Raw genomic sequence first — 16,740 nt, 5'->3', positions numbered from 1 at the left:
AGCCTGTTCTGCTTTGGGGCACCCACACAAGCGAGGTACCATTTTACTCGGGAGAACAGGGGGAACGCTGGGTAGTAGTGTGATGTATTCCTATAGGTTCTGTATCGATCCCCCTATTCCTGACCCTATTCTGGTTAACAAGTTAACTAGCAGCCATCCCATGAGGCAGAAAACCCCCATGATGCAGGAACCGTTATCTGATAAAGCCACACCACGGCACAGGAACGTGTTATCTGATTAGGTCATAACGCTTGCCATCTAATTAGACAAGCGATATTCCTCCAGCCCCTGATAAGGCATACGGAGTTCTCAAAACAAATCAAACCTATGACAGACCTGGGAAAAACCCTGCGGCCATTGTTTTGATTTCACCGAGAACTTCAGCAAAAGAATGTGCTAACGACCAGGTCGTATGACATCCTTATTGACGTATCTATGTCCATCCTTACGTCAATCTCGGCACCTTAAAGGTATAAATATTACCGATATTGCCCTATGCAAACACACGCGGTGGTGACGAGATCGGAGCAGCCAGACTTGCCGAAGCCCAGAGCAGAGCAGACCCCGCTGGCGCAGCCCCGCCTTCCTGACACGCTGAGAACGAGACGCTGTTTTCTCCTGCCGAGAAATCCAGCTCCGGCGCTTCCGGGTAGCCCTCGCAGGCAGCCTGGAATATCGAGACCAGAGACGAGAGATACCATCCCTCATTCATCCTAGATTCCAGGTACAGAACTGAATAACCCCTTGCAGAGAATTCTTTAGTCAGTCACTTGGCAAAACAAACTTAACTTAAACTGTAACTTTCTATTCCCGCCCACATATTAGGCTTAGGTCAGGTACACGGGGTAGGCGTAGTTAGAAACACCAGTTGAGTACGATTAGTCAAATGTAAATGTGTATGTATTCATTTTATTCATTTTAAACCTTCATATGGCTTAGAAACCATATCAATGTTTTTACAGTATTATTTTATGCTTCTGCTTTTATTGTATGCACTTTACTTAACCATAAGTATTGCAATAATATCGATAAGAAACCTGATCTGCAAACAAACTAAATAACGTTCCTGTCGGTAAAATGGGAGACAGTGATGACGAAAGAGAGACAGTTAGGATAGCAACTGAACTCGCAGCTGCTGATAATGCACTGCAAGACACAGACCCGGATATAATACTCATCCCGGTCATCAAGAGGAAATCTATAACTTTAAAACTTATAGAAAATGGACTGACACCTAGAGGTGGCACAGTCATATTCGTGATTGAGGCACACGAATATCGGCAGACAGAGGTATATTATTCATGGATACACTTTCCAGCAGCAAATGCTGTAACAAAGTACTTCCACTATTACAAAACAGAGGACCCTCCTAATGAGTACACTCCTTTCGAGGAGGTGGAAGTACCACTTAAATTTCAAGAGCATCTGCTCTTATTTAATGGCGCCCTAAAACATAATAATCACATCACCAGGCTCGGTCCATTAGGTAGACCAGGAGCAACGTGGCCGGTCCTAGCCGGATACACACCACATCCAGACATCAATGGGATGTCTCAAGCAGAGCTTTTAACACAGCTAAAACAATTAATAAAATGACATAGACAATTAGTCCAATATGTGATGCGGACTTCAACAATTCAACCAGCAATTAAAATTCCACAGCTGACCCCTCACCAGGGGAACACAAATAAAATTACACCACAGAACATACAATCCTGCCTAGGTAAAGTACCAGCTAAACGGGAACAAATACCATTCTGGTTAGCACAAAAAATCACCCAAATAGAGGCGGTGTTTCCAGACACCACCCCGTTAGAAAAACACAGGATTCTGACTATCTGTCTTCCAATGGGAATCGCACCACACGTGGAGGACTGTGACACTTGGGGTACAGTCTTTGCTTCCATTTACACAAAAACGCACGGTGTTCCATCCATTTCGGTAATACCAGATGTGCTAAAACAAATTCAAGACGAATACGGTCCAGAACCCGCTTTAACTCTTGGTATGAAATTACTAAAAGACTTCAAGCAGGTCTCGGCTATATTATTAGCCAACATAAAGGGAGAAGCAGCAAACGTGGCGATCCGCCAGAGGTTAAAGGAGACAGATATAGCAGACCAACCAGCTGAAATTGCCAGAATTATAGAAAAATCCTATGAGGAACTAGGTAGAGATAGTTTAGGTGGAATACCAGTAAAACCACAACTGATTGAAAGTCCTGAAAAAATATTTTTTAATAATAATTCAACATCACAAAAAAAGAGCTGGGATGGAAACAAACAATCCAATCCTAAAGAAAAGAAATTCCAGTCCAGAGGAAGGTCTCCTCGGCGGAGAGAAAAATCTCCGAACCAAAGACACAGGTCACCCCAAAGTGACCCCTCTGGGAAAAGATATAACCTTAGAAATAGGGATAATATAAAGAAGCCTGATAGATATCAAGACATTGATACACGTCCCTCTCAATCTTTTCAGACTTCCTCGCAGAAATCGGAAAGAAGAGGACGATCAGAACAAAGAGAAGAGCACGCCAAGTCCAAAGACAAGGAACCTGCTCATCTAAAAAAGAAATTACAATTTCCAAAAAAGAAGGTAGCCAGTATCAAGGTAGTTAACAATGCCGAGAATACTGAGGACACAACTGAAAAACGGAGAATGGGCTCAGACAATGCTAGACAGCGCAGCAGAAGTGAGCATAGCTCGCAAAGTCCTTATGAATCATCTGGAGACAGTGGACACGAATGAATATCTTCAAGTGGAAACTGCAGACACCAGAGTTAGCAAACCTCACAAAATATATGAAATAACTTTACGTATAGAAGGGGATAAGACTAGAAAAATAAGGGGCCTATTTTGGGATAATCTCTCCAAGGGCTATGACATCCTTCTAGCTGAAAAAGACTGGCCACCAGCGTTTGTCAGGGAGTGCCCTCATGGCGAAGAAATAATTATGCCTGCCTTCTCAAATCATATCCCAATTCATAAAAAATACACACTTGCCAGAAAGTGGGCAGTAGCTCAAGCTCCTGCTTTATATAAAAATCATGTAGGATGGGATGAGGACTCTCCTCCTCACAAAATCCAGTTAAAATCACAACCTACTGCACAAAGACAGTACCCAATTAAGCAAGAAGCTAAAAAACAGGTAAAAGAAATCCTAGATCAATTAGAATACCAGGGGGTGATTGAAACTTGCACCTCACAAATGAACAACCCTTTGTTTCCGGTCTCCAAACCAGACAATTCATATCGTCTAGTTTTGGATTACCGACACCTTAACTCATGTTGCAAAACTTTTGCAGTGCAAAACTCGCATAGTGCTGCACTAATGAATAACATAGTGCGCAAAAAATACAAAACAACATTAGACATCTCTAATGGATTCTTTTGTCAAAACATAGCACCAGAGAGCAGATATTTGTCTGCATTCTCAATAAATGGCACTCAAAAACAATTCTGTCGGTTAGCCCAGGGGTACAAGAATAGCCCAGGGGTATTCTCAGCGAGAGTAACAGAATTACTACAAACATATGATGACGAAGCATTATCTTATGTCGACGACATATACTTAACAGATGATGACTTGGATACTCACTTGAAGAGAGTGAACACCATAATACTTGGGTTCGCAGCAGAGGGTTACAAATTCAACTTTTAAAAAATCCAGAATTGCCCATCTAACAGTCCTGTTCTTAGGATACGAATTATCAAGTGAAGGCAAAAGCCTGGCTGACAATTTCCTAGAGAAATGTGCCGTACTCCAAGCACCTAGAACACTAAAAACCTACAGTCAATTCTAGGCTTCCTAAATTTCGGAAGAACATACATCGCAAATTACGCGGAAAGGGTCAAACCCCTTTATGATCTAATAAAACCAGATTTTAAAAGAACCAATTGGACTCAAATACACACAGAAATTTTGAGATCCTTACAAACAGACATGTTAATTAAAACAAAATTAGAAACACGTGATAACACACGCAATCTTGTGATTCGAGTCATCCCAGGAAGATGCGGATTCACATACCTGACCTCTAATGAGGGAGAAAAGGTACCAATTGCATTCAAATCACACTTGTACACTAAGGCTGAAATGAAATTTAGCCCAACGGAAAAAATTCTTACTGCAACACAGACAGCTATAGCAAAAGAACGAGAAAAGGCACAAGGTAAACGAATAATAATCGTGACACCAATACCAGCCCTAGAGGCTGTAACAAAAGCAAGCATTCCAAATGCTAAAGCGCTCCATCCGAGATGGATACAATGGGCTAATTCTCTTGCTGCAACAGACGTGGCATACGAATTTGATCCTAACTTAAAAACACAAGAATTTCTCCAATATGAATTTGAATGTCCTCCGCCGACCGAAATTCTGCCTCTAGAACATTACGACTGTATAATATATACAGACGGATCAGCACAACCCGCAGTAGGGGGTAAACAAGCTTACAGTGCTGCGTGCGCGATTGTTAAAGGTCGCTGGCACGAAGGAAAATTCAAACCGGCTATCACTAAGACACAATCTCTAGGAGATTGTACAGCTCAGCGAGCTGAACTACTGGCGTTTAAGATGGCGCTTGAAAATACAGATCGAGAATTCCCCACACTCATAGTGTGCGATTCGTATTACTGCGTTCAGTCTTACAATGAATACTTGCAGATCTGGCTTCAGAATGGCTTTAAGGATGCAAAAGGAGGCACAATCAAGCATAAGATGCTCTGGGAACAAGTAGTTCTATTACAAAAAGAACTACCAAAGACTCACGTGATGCATACGCTGAGTCATCAACGTGATGGCGTTAACGTTGAAGGGAATTCATTGGCTGATGAGGCCGCGAAGGCAGCTGTGCAAACGGCTTCCGTAGCTGCCATCACACGGTCAAAAACAAAAATAGACAGCGAAATATTACAGGCTGTCAGCGCTACAGAAAAGGATTCGATAGAAACACTCCCAAAAGGCTTTCCAGTAAAATACTCATACATAACTGATGCAAACAATGTTCCTTTTGCTCGAATCCCTGGAGTGGGGGATAGGGCAATTCCAAACATGGAACATAGGTTAGGACTGATAATAGCGGCACACGAAGGGCTTGCTTCTATACATGCTGGCGTCTCAGCCACAGTATCATTATTAAAACAGAGATACTGGTGGCCACAAATGAGAAGACAAACAAGGAACTATGTTTTAGAATGTGAAATATGTCAAAGAATGAAAGTATCAACGGTGAGACGTCCAGCGCAGACGCCCCTTCTAATCTCGGATAAACCATTAGCCTGTGTTTACCTAGACCACTGTGGTCCCTTACAAAGGGATGGTAACTATAAATACATCTTGGTTGCAGTGGACTCATGCACGAGATTCATATGGATGTGGCCCCAGCGAACGGCTGACGCCAGAACTGTTATAAAAGATTTGCGAGTCTTTATCGTCACATACGCAATTGGCATGCTGCATTCGGACCATGGTCCTGCTTTTAGCTCTAGGGCTTATAAGGAGGCCATGGTCAGCATGGGCGTTACATTGCGGTACTCTTGTCCATTTCACCCTGAGGGGAACGGAATTGTTGAAAGAAAAATCCGTGACATAAAGCAATCTATAACGGCAAAGGTATTAGGTTCGGGAACTGGGTGGGTCAAACATCTAATAAGTGTCCAACGTAGTCTAAATAACTTGCCAAGAAATTCTCTGAAGGGATTCAGTCCGTACGAATTATTATTTGGAACTAGGATGTTAGTCTTAGATCTCGACAGTCAGACTTCAGTGGTGAAGGAAAAATGCTTTGATATCAAAGATCGTTTGGCTGTTTTGCAGGACTTAAACGAAACAAGAAAAGACCTGAGCAACATAAAGTTGAAACAGCAGCCAACAACCACTGAAGAACCACCACCTGTCCCAGCAAGACTTGTCTGGATTCCAAAAATCGGGGATCTAGTCAGAGAAAAGATCGCGGTAAAGAAGGAATTTGGGCCTTCTTACAGAAAAGCAGTTCCTGTCTTGTCTGTCAACGGGACAAGATCAGTTGTACTACCGCCGCTTGCTGGTAAAAAGGAGAACCGAGTTGTATCCATCGACCTGGTAAAACCACAACATGTGGCCGATAACAAATAGTAGGCCAAGTGGACTCCCGAGAAGTAGTAGAACACCAAGATTTGCTACTAACACAGAGGTACAATCTAAGAGGCTAATCACATTCGAAACGCCTACAGAACTACAACAAGGACTATGCAACAATGCAATGGAACTTAGACCTCTGAAAACCCAAATAAAAACATTTAGCAGAGACACACCAATCTATAATGAAGTAACAAACGACTATGCAAGAAACAGTAATCCTGAAGCAATTGGAACAATTGACAGAACTGCATCCGGCTACTTCATAAACTTCGATGATTCCTCTGAAGGCTTCACTGAATCAAAAACACAGCCATCAACAAAAACCTTTAAAGAAAAAGTTAAAGTACTTTTGAAACAACTGAAAGAAACATATCTAATTTCTCCATGGATTGAATTTTGGGTGGGTTTTGGTGCATTTATCCTCATACTTTGGCTCATCATGGTACTAACTTTGGGACGCTTCATTGAGGGAAAATATGCTAAAATGGACACAGCAAGTCAGAAAATCAACTTGATCCTCAAACCACACACATCTTCACACGTCGAGAAAAGAGAACTTTCTTCAGTCAACTTCACAGCCAATCCTATACTGGGTGGGGTAGCATGGGACAAAACTGACTACGAAATTTAGGGTCCGGTTGAAATCCTGAAATATCCACACCAAATTAAGATCTCATTGAGTGACTTTGTAAAACCAAGCTCATTTGCTGATGATTGGGACTTTGAAAGTATAAATAATATGATGTCTGACTTAGTAATGTCTGCTAAATTTACCAAACATGATTATTTGCAGGGTTCGACAAATTATGATAGTATGTACTGTTATAACCACTATGGTAACCATTTTTTACATAGATCTGCACAACCTAGAAATGTTTTAAATTATAATCAATGGGAACATTGTGCAACCCCTCCAAAAGGAAGCTCAAGAACCGTTTATGACAAATATTCATACTTTTCAGGTTTTAACACAAGTAATGCCGAAACATTTTATTTCAAATTGTCAAATAAGACAGGGACAAAGACCATGATAACAAACACGAAATTGATATATTCAGACTCATTCTTTGAACAAATGAATACTTTTGGTTTTGATTATTGGGACAAAAATGTTGAAGTAAAAAGTGTTTGGGGTACAAAAGAATGGCAAGTACAGGGGATAGAGTCCTTGTTTAGAGCCTGCATGATCCCAGAACAAATTATATTTTTAAATGACACTGTTCAACAAACTACCTGTCTTGGCTTAGCCAAAATCAAAGACTTAAATAAACCATCTATTCCAAAACCAACAATGAACAGCAATAGCTCCACAGATGAAGAGATAGACGTAAATTATGTATTAAACCAAAACAGAACACATCCCGATTGGAAACAGTGGTTGATCTGGCCCACAGATACTAATAACTGTCAAAACAGATTCCTGAACAAAACACAGGGGTTCAAAATGACCAGTCCAGACCCTAGATATTCCCAAAGACAACACCCAGGAATAATAACCACCTACAGTGTGGGCAAATTATGCCTTCAATGGCTACAGACTTCCACACTGGCAGAAATTAAGCAACACCTAACTTTACTTACTGATGGTGCTGACTTGCGTGATTTCATTATGGGACCGCGCAAACAGCGTCAGAAACGTTTCATAGCAGCCTCTGTATATGCAGCATACAACGAGGCCTGGAAGGTGACTCAAATTGAGACAGCAGAAAGAATACGGGAAATTGACCGTATTAATTTGGAAAAATCACTTTCTGTAGTGGACAATGGGTTAATGACTGTCCTCCAGAATTTTTTCTCTGGACAGCATTGTGTCTTCAGCAATCGACATAATATCGCAAGACTTACTGTTGTTACAACACGGTCAGTCTCAATTGCGTTCTATTGTACAGCTTGGCTGGACGTTACAAAACCTGCGTTCAGGCTATGTGCCTTGGCGTTTAATCAACACAACGTCACTATTCAATATCTTTAACCTTACTGATAAACAAATCAGTATGGCCCAGAAGGGTGCTGATTATACAATCCTGAGCATTGAGAAACTCGAGAGATTACCAGTGACAATGTCAGAACGACCTGTCAGTGAATGGATAATACATGGGATAATTAATATTCCAATATCAACCTTCAGGTTTCAATACTGCCAAAAATATATACAGGCTGGCATGTACGAAAAATTGGGAAAGGGGTACATTAAAACAACATGGAACTTGCCCTATTCACATGCATGTGTCAGTAATAAAGGCCAGAAAGTGTTTCTTAGTGGCAATAATTGTGCAATGTCACTGAGCGGTACACTTCTGTGTAATGGAATTAGTTTGCATGGAGCCTGTGAAGGGAACTCAAATAACCTTTCATGTCACCAGCTAGGCGCACCTGCAACAGAGATAGAACCATTCTTTCAAAGACTCTATAATGGGAGTTACATTCTAATTGTAGATCGCAGATGCTGTAGTCTTATGCCCGGGACTCCTTATCTCGTAACTACGACTGCGAAGGTCAAGTGCTGTGGACGCTTATTGTTCCCCAGCTCCCTTCCAGACAGGGAGGCAAGGGCATGGCCCAACTTGAAAATTACTTCTATTCGAATAGATACTTTAAGCAGAATGAAAACAGTGCTTCTTCAGACGCCGACCAGACTCACGTCATCAAAAGAAACTTATGATCTCCTAGTCGCAAGGACGACTGCAGAGATTCACTCCTTATTATCAACTAATTCCCCCATACATTTCGCAGAAATCCTGAATGAAATCTTAAATATTTCTGATACCAGTGGAGTCTCAAAAGTATTTAAGACAGTATTTTCGATGGCATTAACACCATTCAAAGCCATACTGGGTATTTTTCCAGATTTCGTCCATTCGATTTTTGGCTGACTTCCCCTCATTTTGGGACTAATTGCAGGAATCCTATTCTTGGTCCTTATATTTCGTTATGGCAAACCATGTCACAGACAAAACACCTGCGACAAGGGAAGAAACAATCCTAGCCATTGGATACCGGGACCGGATATCAAAAATCCTGGGACTATCCCGGCTTAGAGACCTGAACATGACTTGGTTTCTTTCATTTCGACCAATGTGGCATCGATGTGTTTTACCTGTATTAAGGTGCTTGCTATGCAGAGAAGAATGCGTGTTAGACACCTGTCTGACTCTACAATCAGATGCGCCAATGGATGCAGAAACATTGTTGAGTCCAATGAAGGCTCATACTTTGTGCTGCCCTCAACGGCTACCAATCCTGATGACGGCATTCGTGGAAGCTTCACCACTACGATTAAGGGGTAGTGAAGTTCAAGATGAAAGCAGCATTAATCAGGTACGACCTTCTGTCAGCAATACTAATCAAAACGTCAATGGAGACAATCATGCGCACGAATGCATGGTTACATCTTTTTCCGAGTTAGTGGAACTCTCCCAGGAAGCTGTTGACAACTTTTTCGAGAGTCTAAATGATATGATGTTCTCACCAGAGCAGAAATAGAGACTTTTGAGCAAGCTCGCACACGGCGTTCCCTGAATTTGGCCTTCAACTAGAATAGCCAAATACCATGAACAATTTTCCCTCCAGTTCACGGACAGCAATTTTTTTTCAGCAGCCCCAAAATATTTTTACGAATTTTTTCGGGACACTTATTTTCTGCTTAAAGTAAGAACTATTCTTAGAGAACTAAGATTTCTATTTTTAGATACTTTATAGACATTAGCTGCCCGCTGGTATGTTCATAATTATTTTATTCTGTGATGGAATGGTCTCGAACTTTTTTCTGTATTAAGAGCCATTTCATGTGTAAATTCTCATATACAAATTAGTGATAATGTATAGATATGCGTGATTACTTTAGCATTATTGTACAGCTTGAGTGCATATATTACATGTGACTGTTTTTCCGTATATATGATAATTTCAAAATGCATTTATGTATTTTGGGGTGGTAAGGTATACACGATACTCTACAGTATGTTTTACTATGCATAGATTCGTAAATATGTCCATAGTTAGCGTGGAGTGGGTGTGATGTATTCCTATAGGTTCTGTATCGATCCCCCTATTCCTGACCCTATTCTGGTTAACAAGTTAACTAGCAGCCATCCCATGAGGCAGAAAACCCCCATGATGCAGGAACCGTTATCTGATAAAGCCACACTACGGCACAGGAACGTGTTATCTGATTAGGTCATAACGCTTGCCATCTAATTAGACAAGCGATATTCCTCCAGCCCCTGATAAGGCATACGGAGTTCTCAAAACAAATCAAACCTATGACAGACCTGGGAAAAACCCTGCGGCCATTGTTTTGATTTCACCGAGAACTTCAGCAAAAGAATGTGCTAACGACCAGGTCGTATGACATCCTTATTGACGTATCTATGTCCATCCTTACGTCAATCTCGACACCTTAAAGGTATAAATATTACCGATATTGCCCTATGCAAACACACGCGGTGGTGACGAGATCGGAGCAGCCAGACTTGCCGAAGCCCAGAGCAGAGCAGACCCCGCTGGCGCAGCCCCGCCTTCCTGACGCGCTGAGAACGAGACGCTGTTTTCTCCTGCCGAGAAATCCAGCTCCGGCGCTTCCGGGTAGCCCTCGCAGGCAGCCTGGAATATCGAGACCAGAGACGAGAGATACCATCCCTCATTCATCCTAGATTCCAGGTACAGAACTGAATAACCCCTTGAAGAGAATTCTTTAGTCAGTCACTTGGCAAAACAAACTTAACTTAAACTGTAACTTTCTATTCCCGCCCACATATTAGGCTTAGGTCAGGTACACGGGGTAGGCGTAGTTAGAAACACCAGTTGAGTACGATTAGTCAAATGTAAATGTGTATGTATTCATTTGATTCATTTTAAACCTTCATATGGCTTAGAAACCATATCAATGTTTTTACAGTATTATTTTATACTTCTGCTTTTATTGTATGCACTTTACTTAACCATAAGTATTGCAATAATATCGATCCATTTCTCTTGTATGAGAAAAGAGACTGATCAATAAATAACATCTTTTATTGAACACGCCCGTCTCTTCCTTTTCTCTACAATCTGGTGAGACTAAGAATGCACGTACTGACTGAGTAAAATAAATTGTTTTTTGTTCACACGACTCTAGAGATACACTCTTGATTAGGGGAGAGCAAAGTTGTCATGTTCTATGGTTGTCAGAAACTAAATCCCTTCTTGTCTATCCAGGGAGGTTCAACTCCTCCTTGCCTATTCGAGAAAGTTTCTAGTGAACTCTGAGCTAGCTGGCAAACCCAAAACTTTAAGTCTAATATCGACAGTAGTAGACCTAGTTAACGTCTGGTCTAGGCCTATACTATTGAAGGTATTATTCCAATGCGCAGAGCCTATTGGGATAATAGGAACTACACTACAGTAGGACATTTTTGCTGGCACAGAGATCCCACGTAAAAAAGTTTGGAAAAGTGATTTTTTTACCTAATTTTAAGGTTTGCAAGGAATTCTGGGTAGGAAAACATTGGGGGACCCACGCATGCCATACCTCCCTGGACTCCCCCGGGTGTCTAGTTTTCAGAACTGTTTGGGTTTGGTAGTTTCCAAAGATGGCCGCCAAACCCCGGGCCAAAAATGCAGGTGCCCCCCCCAAAAATCAAGGTTTTTTTGCTATAGGGTATTTTAAATTCTCCACTGTACAATTTGGACCTTTTCCTGTTGCAGCCACTATGCCTACCCACGAAATTGAGGTACCATTTTTATCGGGAGACCTGGGGGAACGCTGGGTGGGTGGAAATTTGTTGATCCACGCAGATTCCGGAACTTTCCACCACAGAAACGTGAGTAAAATGCATTTTTTTCACAATTTTTTTAGCTTTGCAAGGGATTCTGGGTAACAGAACCTGGTGGTAGGCAGTCGAGCCACCCCATCCTGGGTGTCTAGTTTTCAAAAATGTATAGGTTTGCTAGGTTTCCCTAGGTGCCGGCAGAGCTAGGGTTCAAAAACAAAAGGTAGTCTCTTTGCCCAAAAAGGGCAGGATTTCACTGCGAAATTGAGGTGTGCCCACGTTGCGTTTTGCGCTGTTTCCTGTCGCAGGCACTAGGCAGACCCAGGCAAGTGAGGTACCATTTTTTTCGGGAGACCCGGGGGAACGCTGGGTGTGTGAAAATTTGTTGATCCACGCAAATTCCAGAACTTTCCACCACAGAAATGTGAGGAAAATGCGTTTTTTTGTCAATTTCTTAGCTTTGCAAAGGATTCTGGGTAACAGAACCTGGTGGTAGGCAGTCGAGTCACCCCATCCTGCATTCCCCTGGGTGTCTAGTTTTCAAAAATGTATAGGTTTGCTAGGTTTCCCTAGATGCCGGCAGAGCTAGGGTTCAAAAACAAAAGGTAGTCTCTTTGTCCAAAAAGGGCAGGATTTCACTGCGAAATTGAGGTGCGACCACGTTGCGTTTTGCGCTGTTTCCTGTCGCAGGCACTAGGCAGACCCATGCAAGTGAGGTACCTTTTATTCGGGAGACCCAGGGGGACGCTGGGTGGGTGGAAATTTGTTGATCCATGCAGATTCCAGAACTTTCCACCACAGAAATGTGAGGAAAATGCGGCTTTTTTTTTACAATTTCTTAGCTTTGCAAAGGATTCTGGGTAACAGAACCTGGTGGTAGGCAGTCAAGTAACCCCATCCTGAATTCCCCTGGGTATCTAGTTTTCAAAAATGTATAGGTTTGCTAGGTTTTCCTAGGCTCCGGCAGAACTAGGGTGCAAAAACTACAGCTAGGCACTTTGCCATAAAAGGGTCAATTTGTAACTGCAAAATTGAGGTGCGACCACGTTGCATTTTGCACCGTTTCCTGTCGCAGGCACAAGGCCGACCCACACAAGTGAGGTACCGTTTTTATCGGGAGACTTAGGGGAATTCAGATTTGTAAATCAACTGTTATTACCAATTGAGTTTTCATGCATTTCTCTCTTCCCAATGAAAGACATTGTGTAAAAAAAAACTTTTTCAAAAATGACCAATAATTCACATGCTCGTACGAGTATTCCCAATTTTGAAAATGTGCAATTATACACTGTTTCTAAACTCTATAATTTGTACCCAATTCAGAAATACATAGGTGTCTTTCATACAGATTTTTCCATGTATATATTTTCCAAGAAAAAGTGATCTATACCCAGTAAATAAAAAAATACCATTGCAAGTTGCTGCTCAGTTTTTGGATCTGGGTTAGTCGGGTTCTTGGTGAAACTACAAGTCCTATATATCCCCACAACCAGGAAGGTCTAACGGATGTAACGGTATATTGCTTTCCAAGAGCTGTCAAAATTACAAAAAGTTATAGGTGAAAACATTGAGACAAAAGGCTGTTTTTTTCAACAAATTTTCAATTATTCCAATATTTAACTGTTAGTTTCTATAAAGAAACCTTCATGGATTTAGACAAATGACACCTTTCTGAATTCAGAATTTTGTCTACTTTTCGAAAATGTATAGCTTTCCAGGATCCATTATTGCTTTCAAACTCATTTCTACCATTAACTGGAAGGAGGTGGAAAGCTCTAAAAATAGCAAAAATAGGCTATGTCCCAGAAATATGCCAAAACTGTGTGAAAAATGTTGGTTCTCTGACAAAAGACTGTCATTCCCTAAAAGCTGAGAAAATGGAGATTTCAGCCCCACAAACCCTTTTTTGAAAACATTTTCAGGGAAAAACCCAGAGGCTTTAATTTGCAGCGGGTTTTCCCATTTTTCTGAAAAAAACAAAAATTTCACTATATTTTGGTTAATTTCTGGGACCCCTCCAAGGCAATCCACAAACCCTGGGCACCTTTAGAATCCACATGATGTTGGAAGAAAAGGACGCAAATTTGGCGTGGATACCTTATGTGGTCAAAAAGTTACAGGGGCCTAAGCACGCACTACCCCAAATCGCCAAAAAAAGGCTTAGCACAGAAGGGGAAAAGGCCTAGCAGCGAAGGGGATAAAGGGAGGGGTGTGCAGCGCCCCTCCCTATGCCTTCCTGGGCCTGGATGACCACATCCCATGGGGCCAGACCTGGGTGCCCCAGTACCCACCCAAGGCACCCACAAACCAAAAGTTGGAGACTGCAGGGGGAGACCCAGGTTCTCCCTGGCTCCAGCTGGCTTCCTGCATAGTGCAAGAGCTGGCTTTGCTACCGTCCAGAGGGTGCAGCAGTTTATGTCTGTTTCCCTGCCCGCCGGAGTTTGGGAAAGAGATGTTTGCTCTCACCCAGCGTGAGCATGTTTAATTCTCCCACCAGATTGTAGCAGGGAAGGCATGTCTGCTACCGACAGGGAAGGCATGTTTTCTTCCAACTGGCAGGCGAATTAAATAAAACAAGCCTGTACAATGCAACGGTCTCGCCTTTGCAAAAGTTAGAGCTATTGTCATTGTAAATGACATTTTTTTATTTATGCGTTTTGAAAACAGATAAATGGCATTGTCATTTACAATGCCAATAGTTTAATCTCTCGCAAATGCGAGACCTATTGCATTTGCACCCACACACACAAACAGAGAGCAACACACACACACAGAGCCACACACAGAGCCAGTGGTGGTGGATGTGGTGGTGGTAGATGTGGAGCTTTTGGTGGTGGATGTGCTGGATGTGGTGGTAGATGTGGTGGTGGATGTGGTGGTGGATGTGGTGGTGGATGTGGTGGTTTTTGTGGTGGATGTGCTGGATGTGGTGGTTTTGGATGTGCTGAATGTGGTGGATGATGTGCTGGATGTGGTGGATGATGTGCTGGATGATGTAGTGGTGGATGTGGTAGTGGTGGATGTGGTAGTGGTGGATGTGGTAGTGGTGGATGTGGTAGTGGTGGATGTGGTAGTGGTGGATGTGGTAGTGGTGGATGTGGTAGTGGTGGATGTGGTAGTGGTGGATGTGGTAGTGGTGGATGTGGTAGTGGTGGATGTGGTAGTGGTGGATGTGGTAGTGGTGGATGTGGTGGTGGTAGATGTGGTGGTGGTAGATGTGGTGGTGGTAGATGTGGTGGTGGTGGATGTGGGGGTGGTGGATGTGGGGGTGGTGGATGTGGGGGTGGTGGATGTGGGGGTGGTGGTGCATGTGGTGCTGGATGTGGTGTAGTGTAGTTCCTTTTATCCCAATAGGCTCTGCGCATTGGAATAATACCTTCAATAGTATAGGCCTAGACCAGACGTTAACTAGGTCTACTACTGTCGATATTAGACTTAAAGTTTTGGGTTTTGCCAGCTAGCTCAGAGTTCACTAGAAACTTTCTCGAATAGGCAAGGAGGAGTTGAACCTCCCTGGATAGACAAGAAGGGATTTAGTTTCTGACAACCATAGAACATGACAACTTTGCTCTCCCCTAATCAAGAGTGTATCTCTAGAGTCGTGTGAAAACAAAAGACGACTTATTTTACTCAGTCAGTACGTGCATTCTTAGTCTCACCAGATTGTAGAGAAAGGAAGAGACGGGCGTGTTCAATAAAAGATGTTATTTATTGATCAGTCTCTTTTCTCATACAAGAGAAATGGATTGATATTATTGCAATACTTATGGTTAAGTAAAGTGCATACAATAAAAGCAGAAGTATAAAATAATACTGTAAAAACATTGATATGGTTTCTAAGCCATATGATGGTTTAAAATGAATAAAATGAATACATACACATATACATTTGACTAATCGTACTCAACTGGTGTTTCTAACTACGCCTACCCCGTGTACCTGACCTAAGCCTAATACGTGGGCGGGAATAGAAAGTTACAGTTTAAGTTAAGTTTGGTTTGCCAAGTGACTGACTAGAGAATTCTCTGTGAGGGGTTATTCAGTTCTGTACCTGGAATCTAGGATGAATGAGGGATGGTATCTCTCGTCTCTGGTCTCGATATTCCAGGCGGCCTGCGAGGGCTACCCGGAAGCGCCGGAGCTGGATTTTCTCGGCAGGAGAAAAGCAGCATCTCGTTCTCAGCGCGTCAGGAAGGCGGGGCTGCGCCAGCGGGGTCTGCTCTGCTCTGGGCTTCGGCAAGTCTGGCTGCTCCGATCTCGTCACCACCGCGTGTGTTTGCATAGGGCAATATCGGTAATATTTATACCTTTAAGGTGCCGAGATTGACGTAAGGATGGACATAGATACGTCAATAAGGATGTCATACGACCTGGTCGTTAGCACATTCTTTTGCTGAAGTTCTCGGTGAAATCAAAACAATGGCCGCAGGGTTTTTCCCAGGTCTGTCATAGGTTTGATTTGTTTTGAGAACTCCGTATGCCTTATCAGGGGCTGGAGGAATATCGCTTGTCTAATTAGATAGCAAGCGTTATGACCTAATCAGATAACACGTTCCTGTGCCGTAGTGTGGCTTTATCAGATAACGGTTCCTGCATCATGGGGGTTTTCTGCCTCATGGGATGGCTGCTAGTTAACTTGTTAACCAGAATAGGGTCAGGAATAGGGGGATCGATACAGAACCTATAGGAATACATCACAGTGGTGCATGTGGTGGTGGTGGATGATGTGATGGGGGATGTGATGGTGGAAGTGATGGGGGATGTGATGGTGGAAGTGATGGTGGAAGTGATGGTGGAAGTGATGGTGGAAGTGATGGTGGAAGTGATGGTGGAAGTGATGGTGGAAGTGATGGTGGAAGTGATGGTGGA

At 42.5% G+C, this 16,740-nt stretch overlaps 1 protein-coding gene and 1 pseudogene across 1 annotated transcript in view; one reads left to right on the top strand and one right to left on the bottom strand.

The window, feature by feature from the left end:
* The window catches only part of URI1 (URI1 prefoldin like chaperone), a 369,284-nt gene that overhangs the window by 296,702 nt on the left and 55,842 nt on the right, over positions 1–16,740 (bottom strand). The window lies entirely within an intron of this gene.
* Positions 16,721–16,740, top strand: part of LOC144799246 (insulin receptor substrate 2-like) — a 48,554-nt pseudogene continuing 48,534 nt past the window's right edge.

This window comes from Lissotriton helveticus, chromosome 12 (assembly GCF_964261635.1).
Source record: "Lissotriton helveticus chromosome 12, aLisHel1.1, whole genome shotgun sequence".
NCBI classification, from domain to species: Eukaryota; Metazoa; Chordata; class Amphibia; order Caudata; family Salamandridae; genus Lissotriton; species Lissotriton helveticus.
Note: the sequence above shows the minus strand (reverse complement) of the source record. Positions and strands in the feature narration are given on the sequence as shown.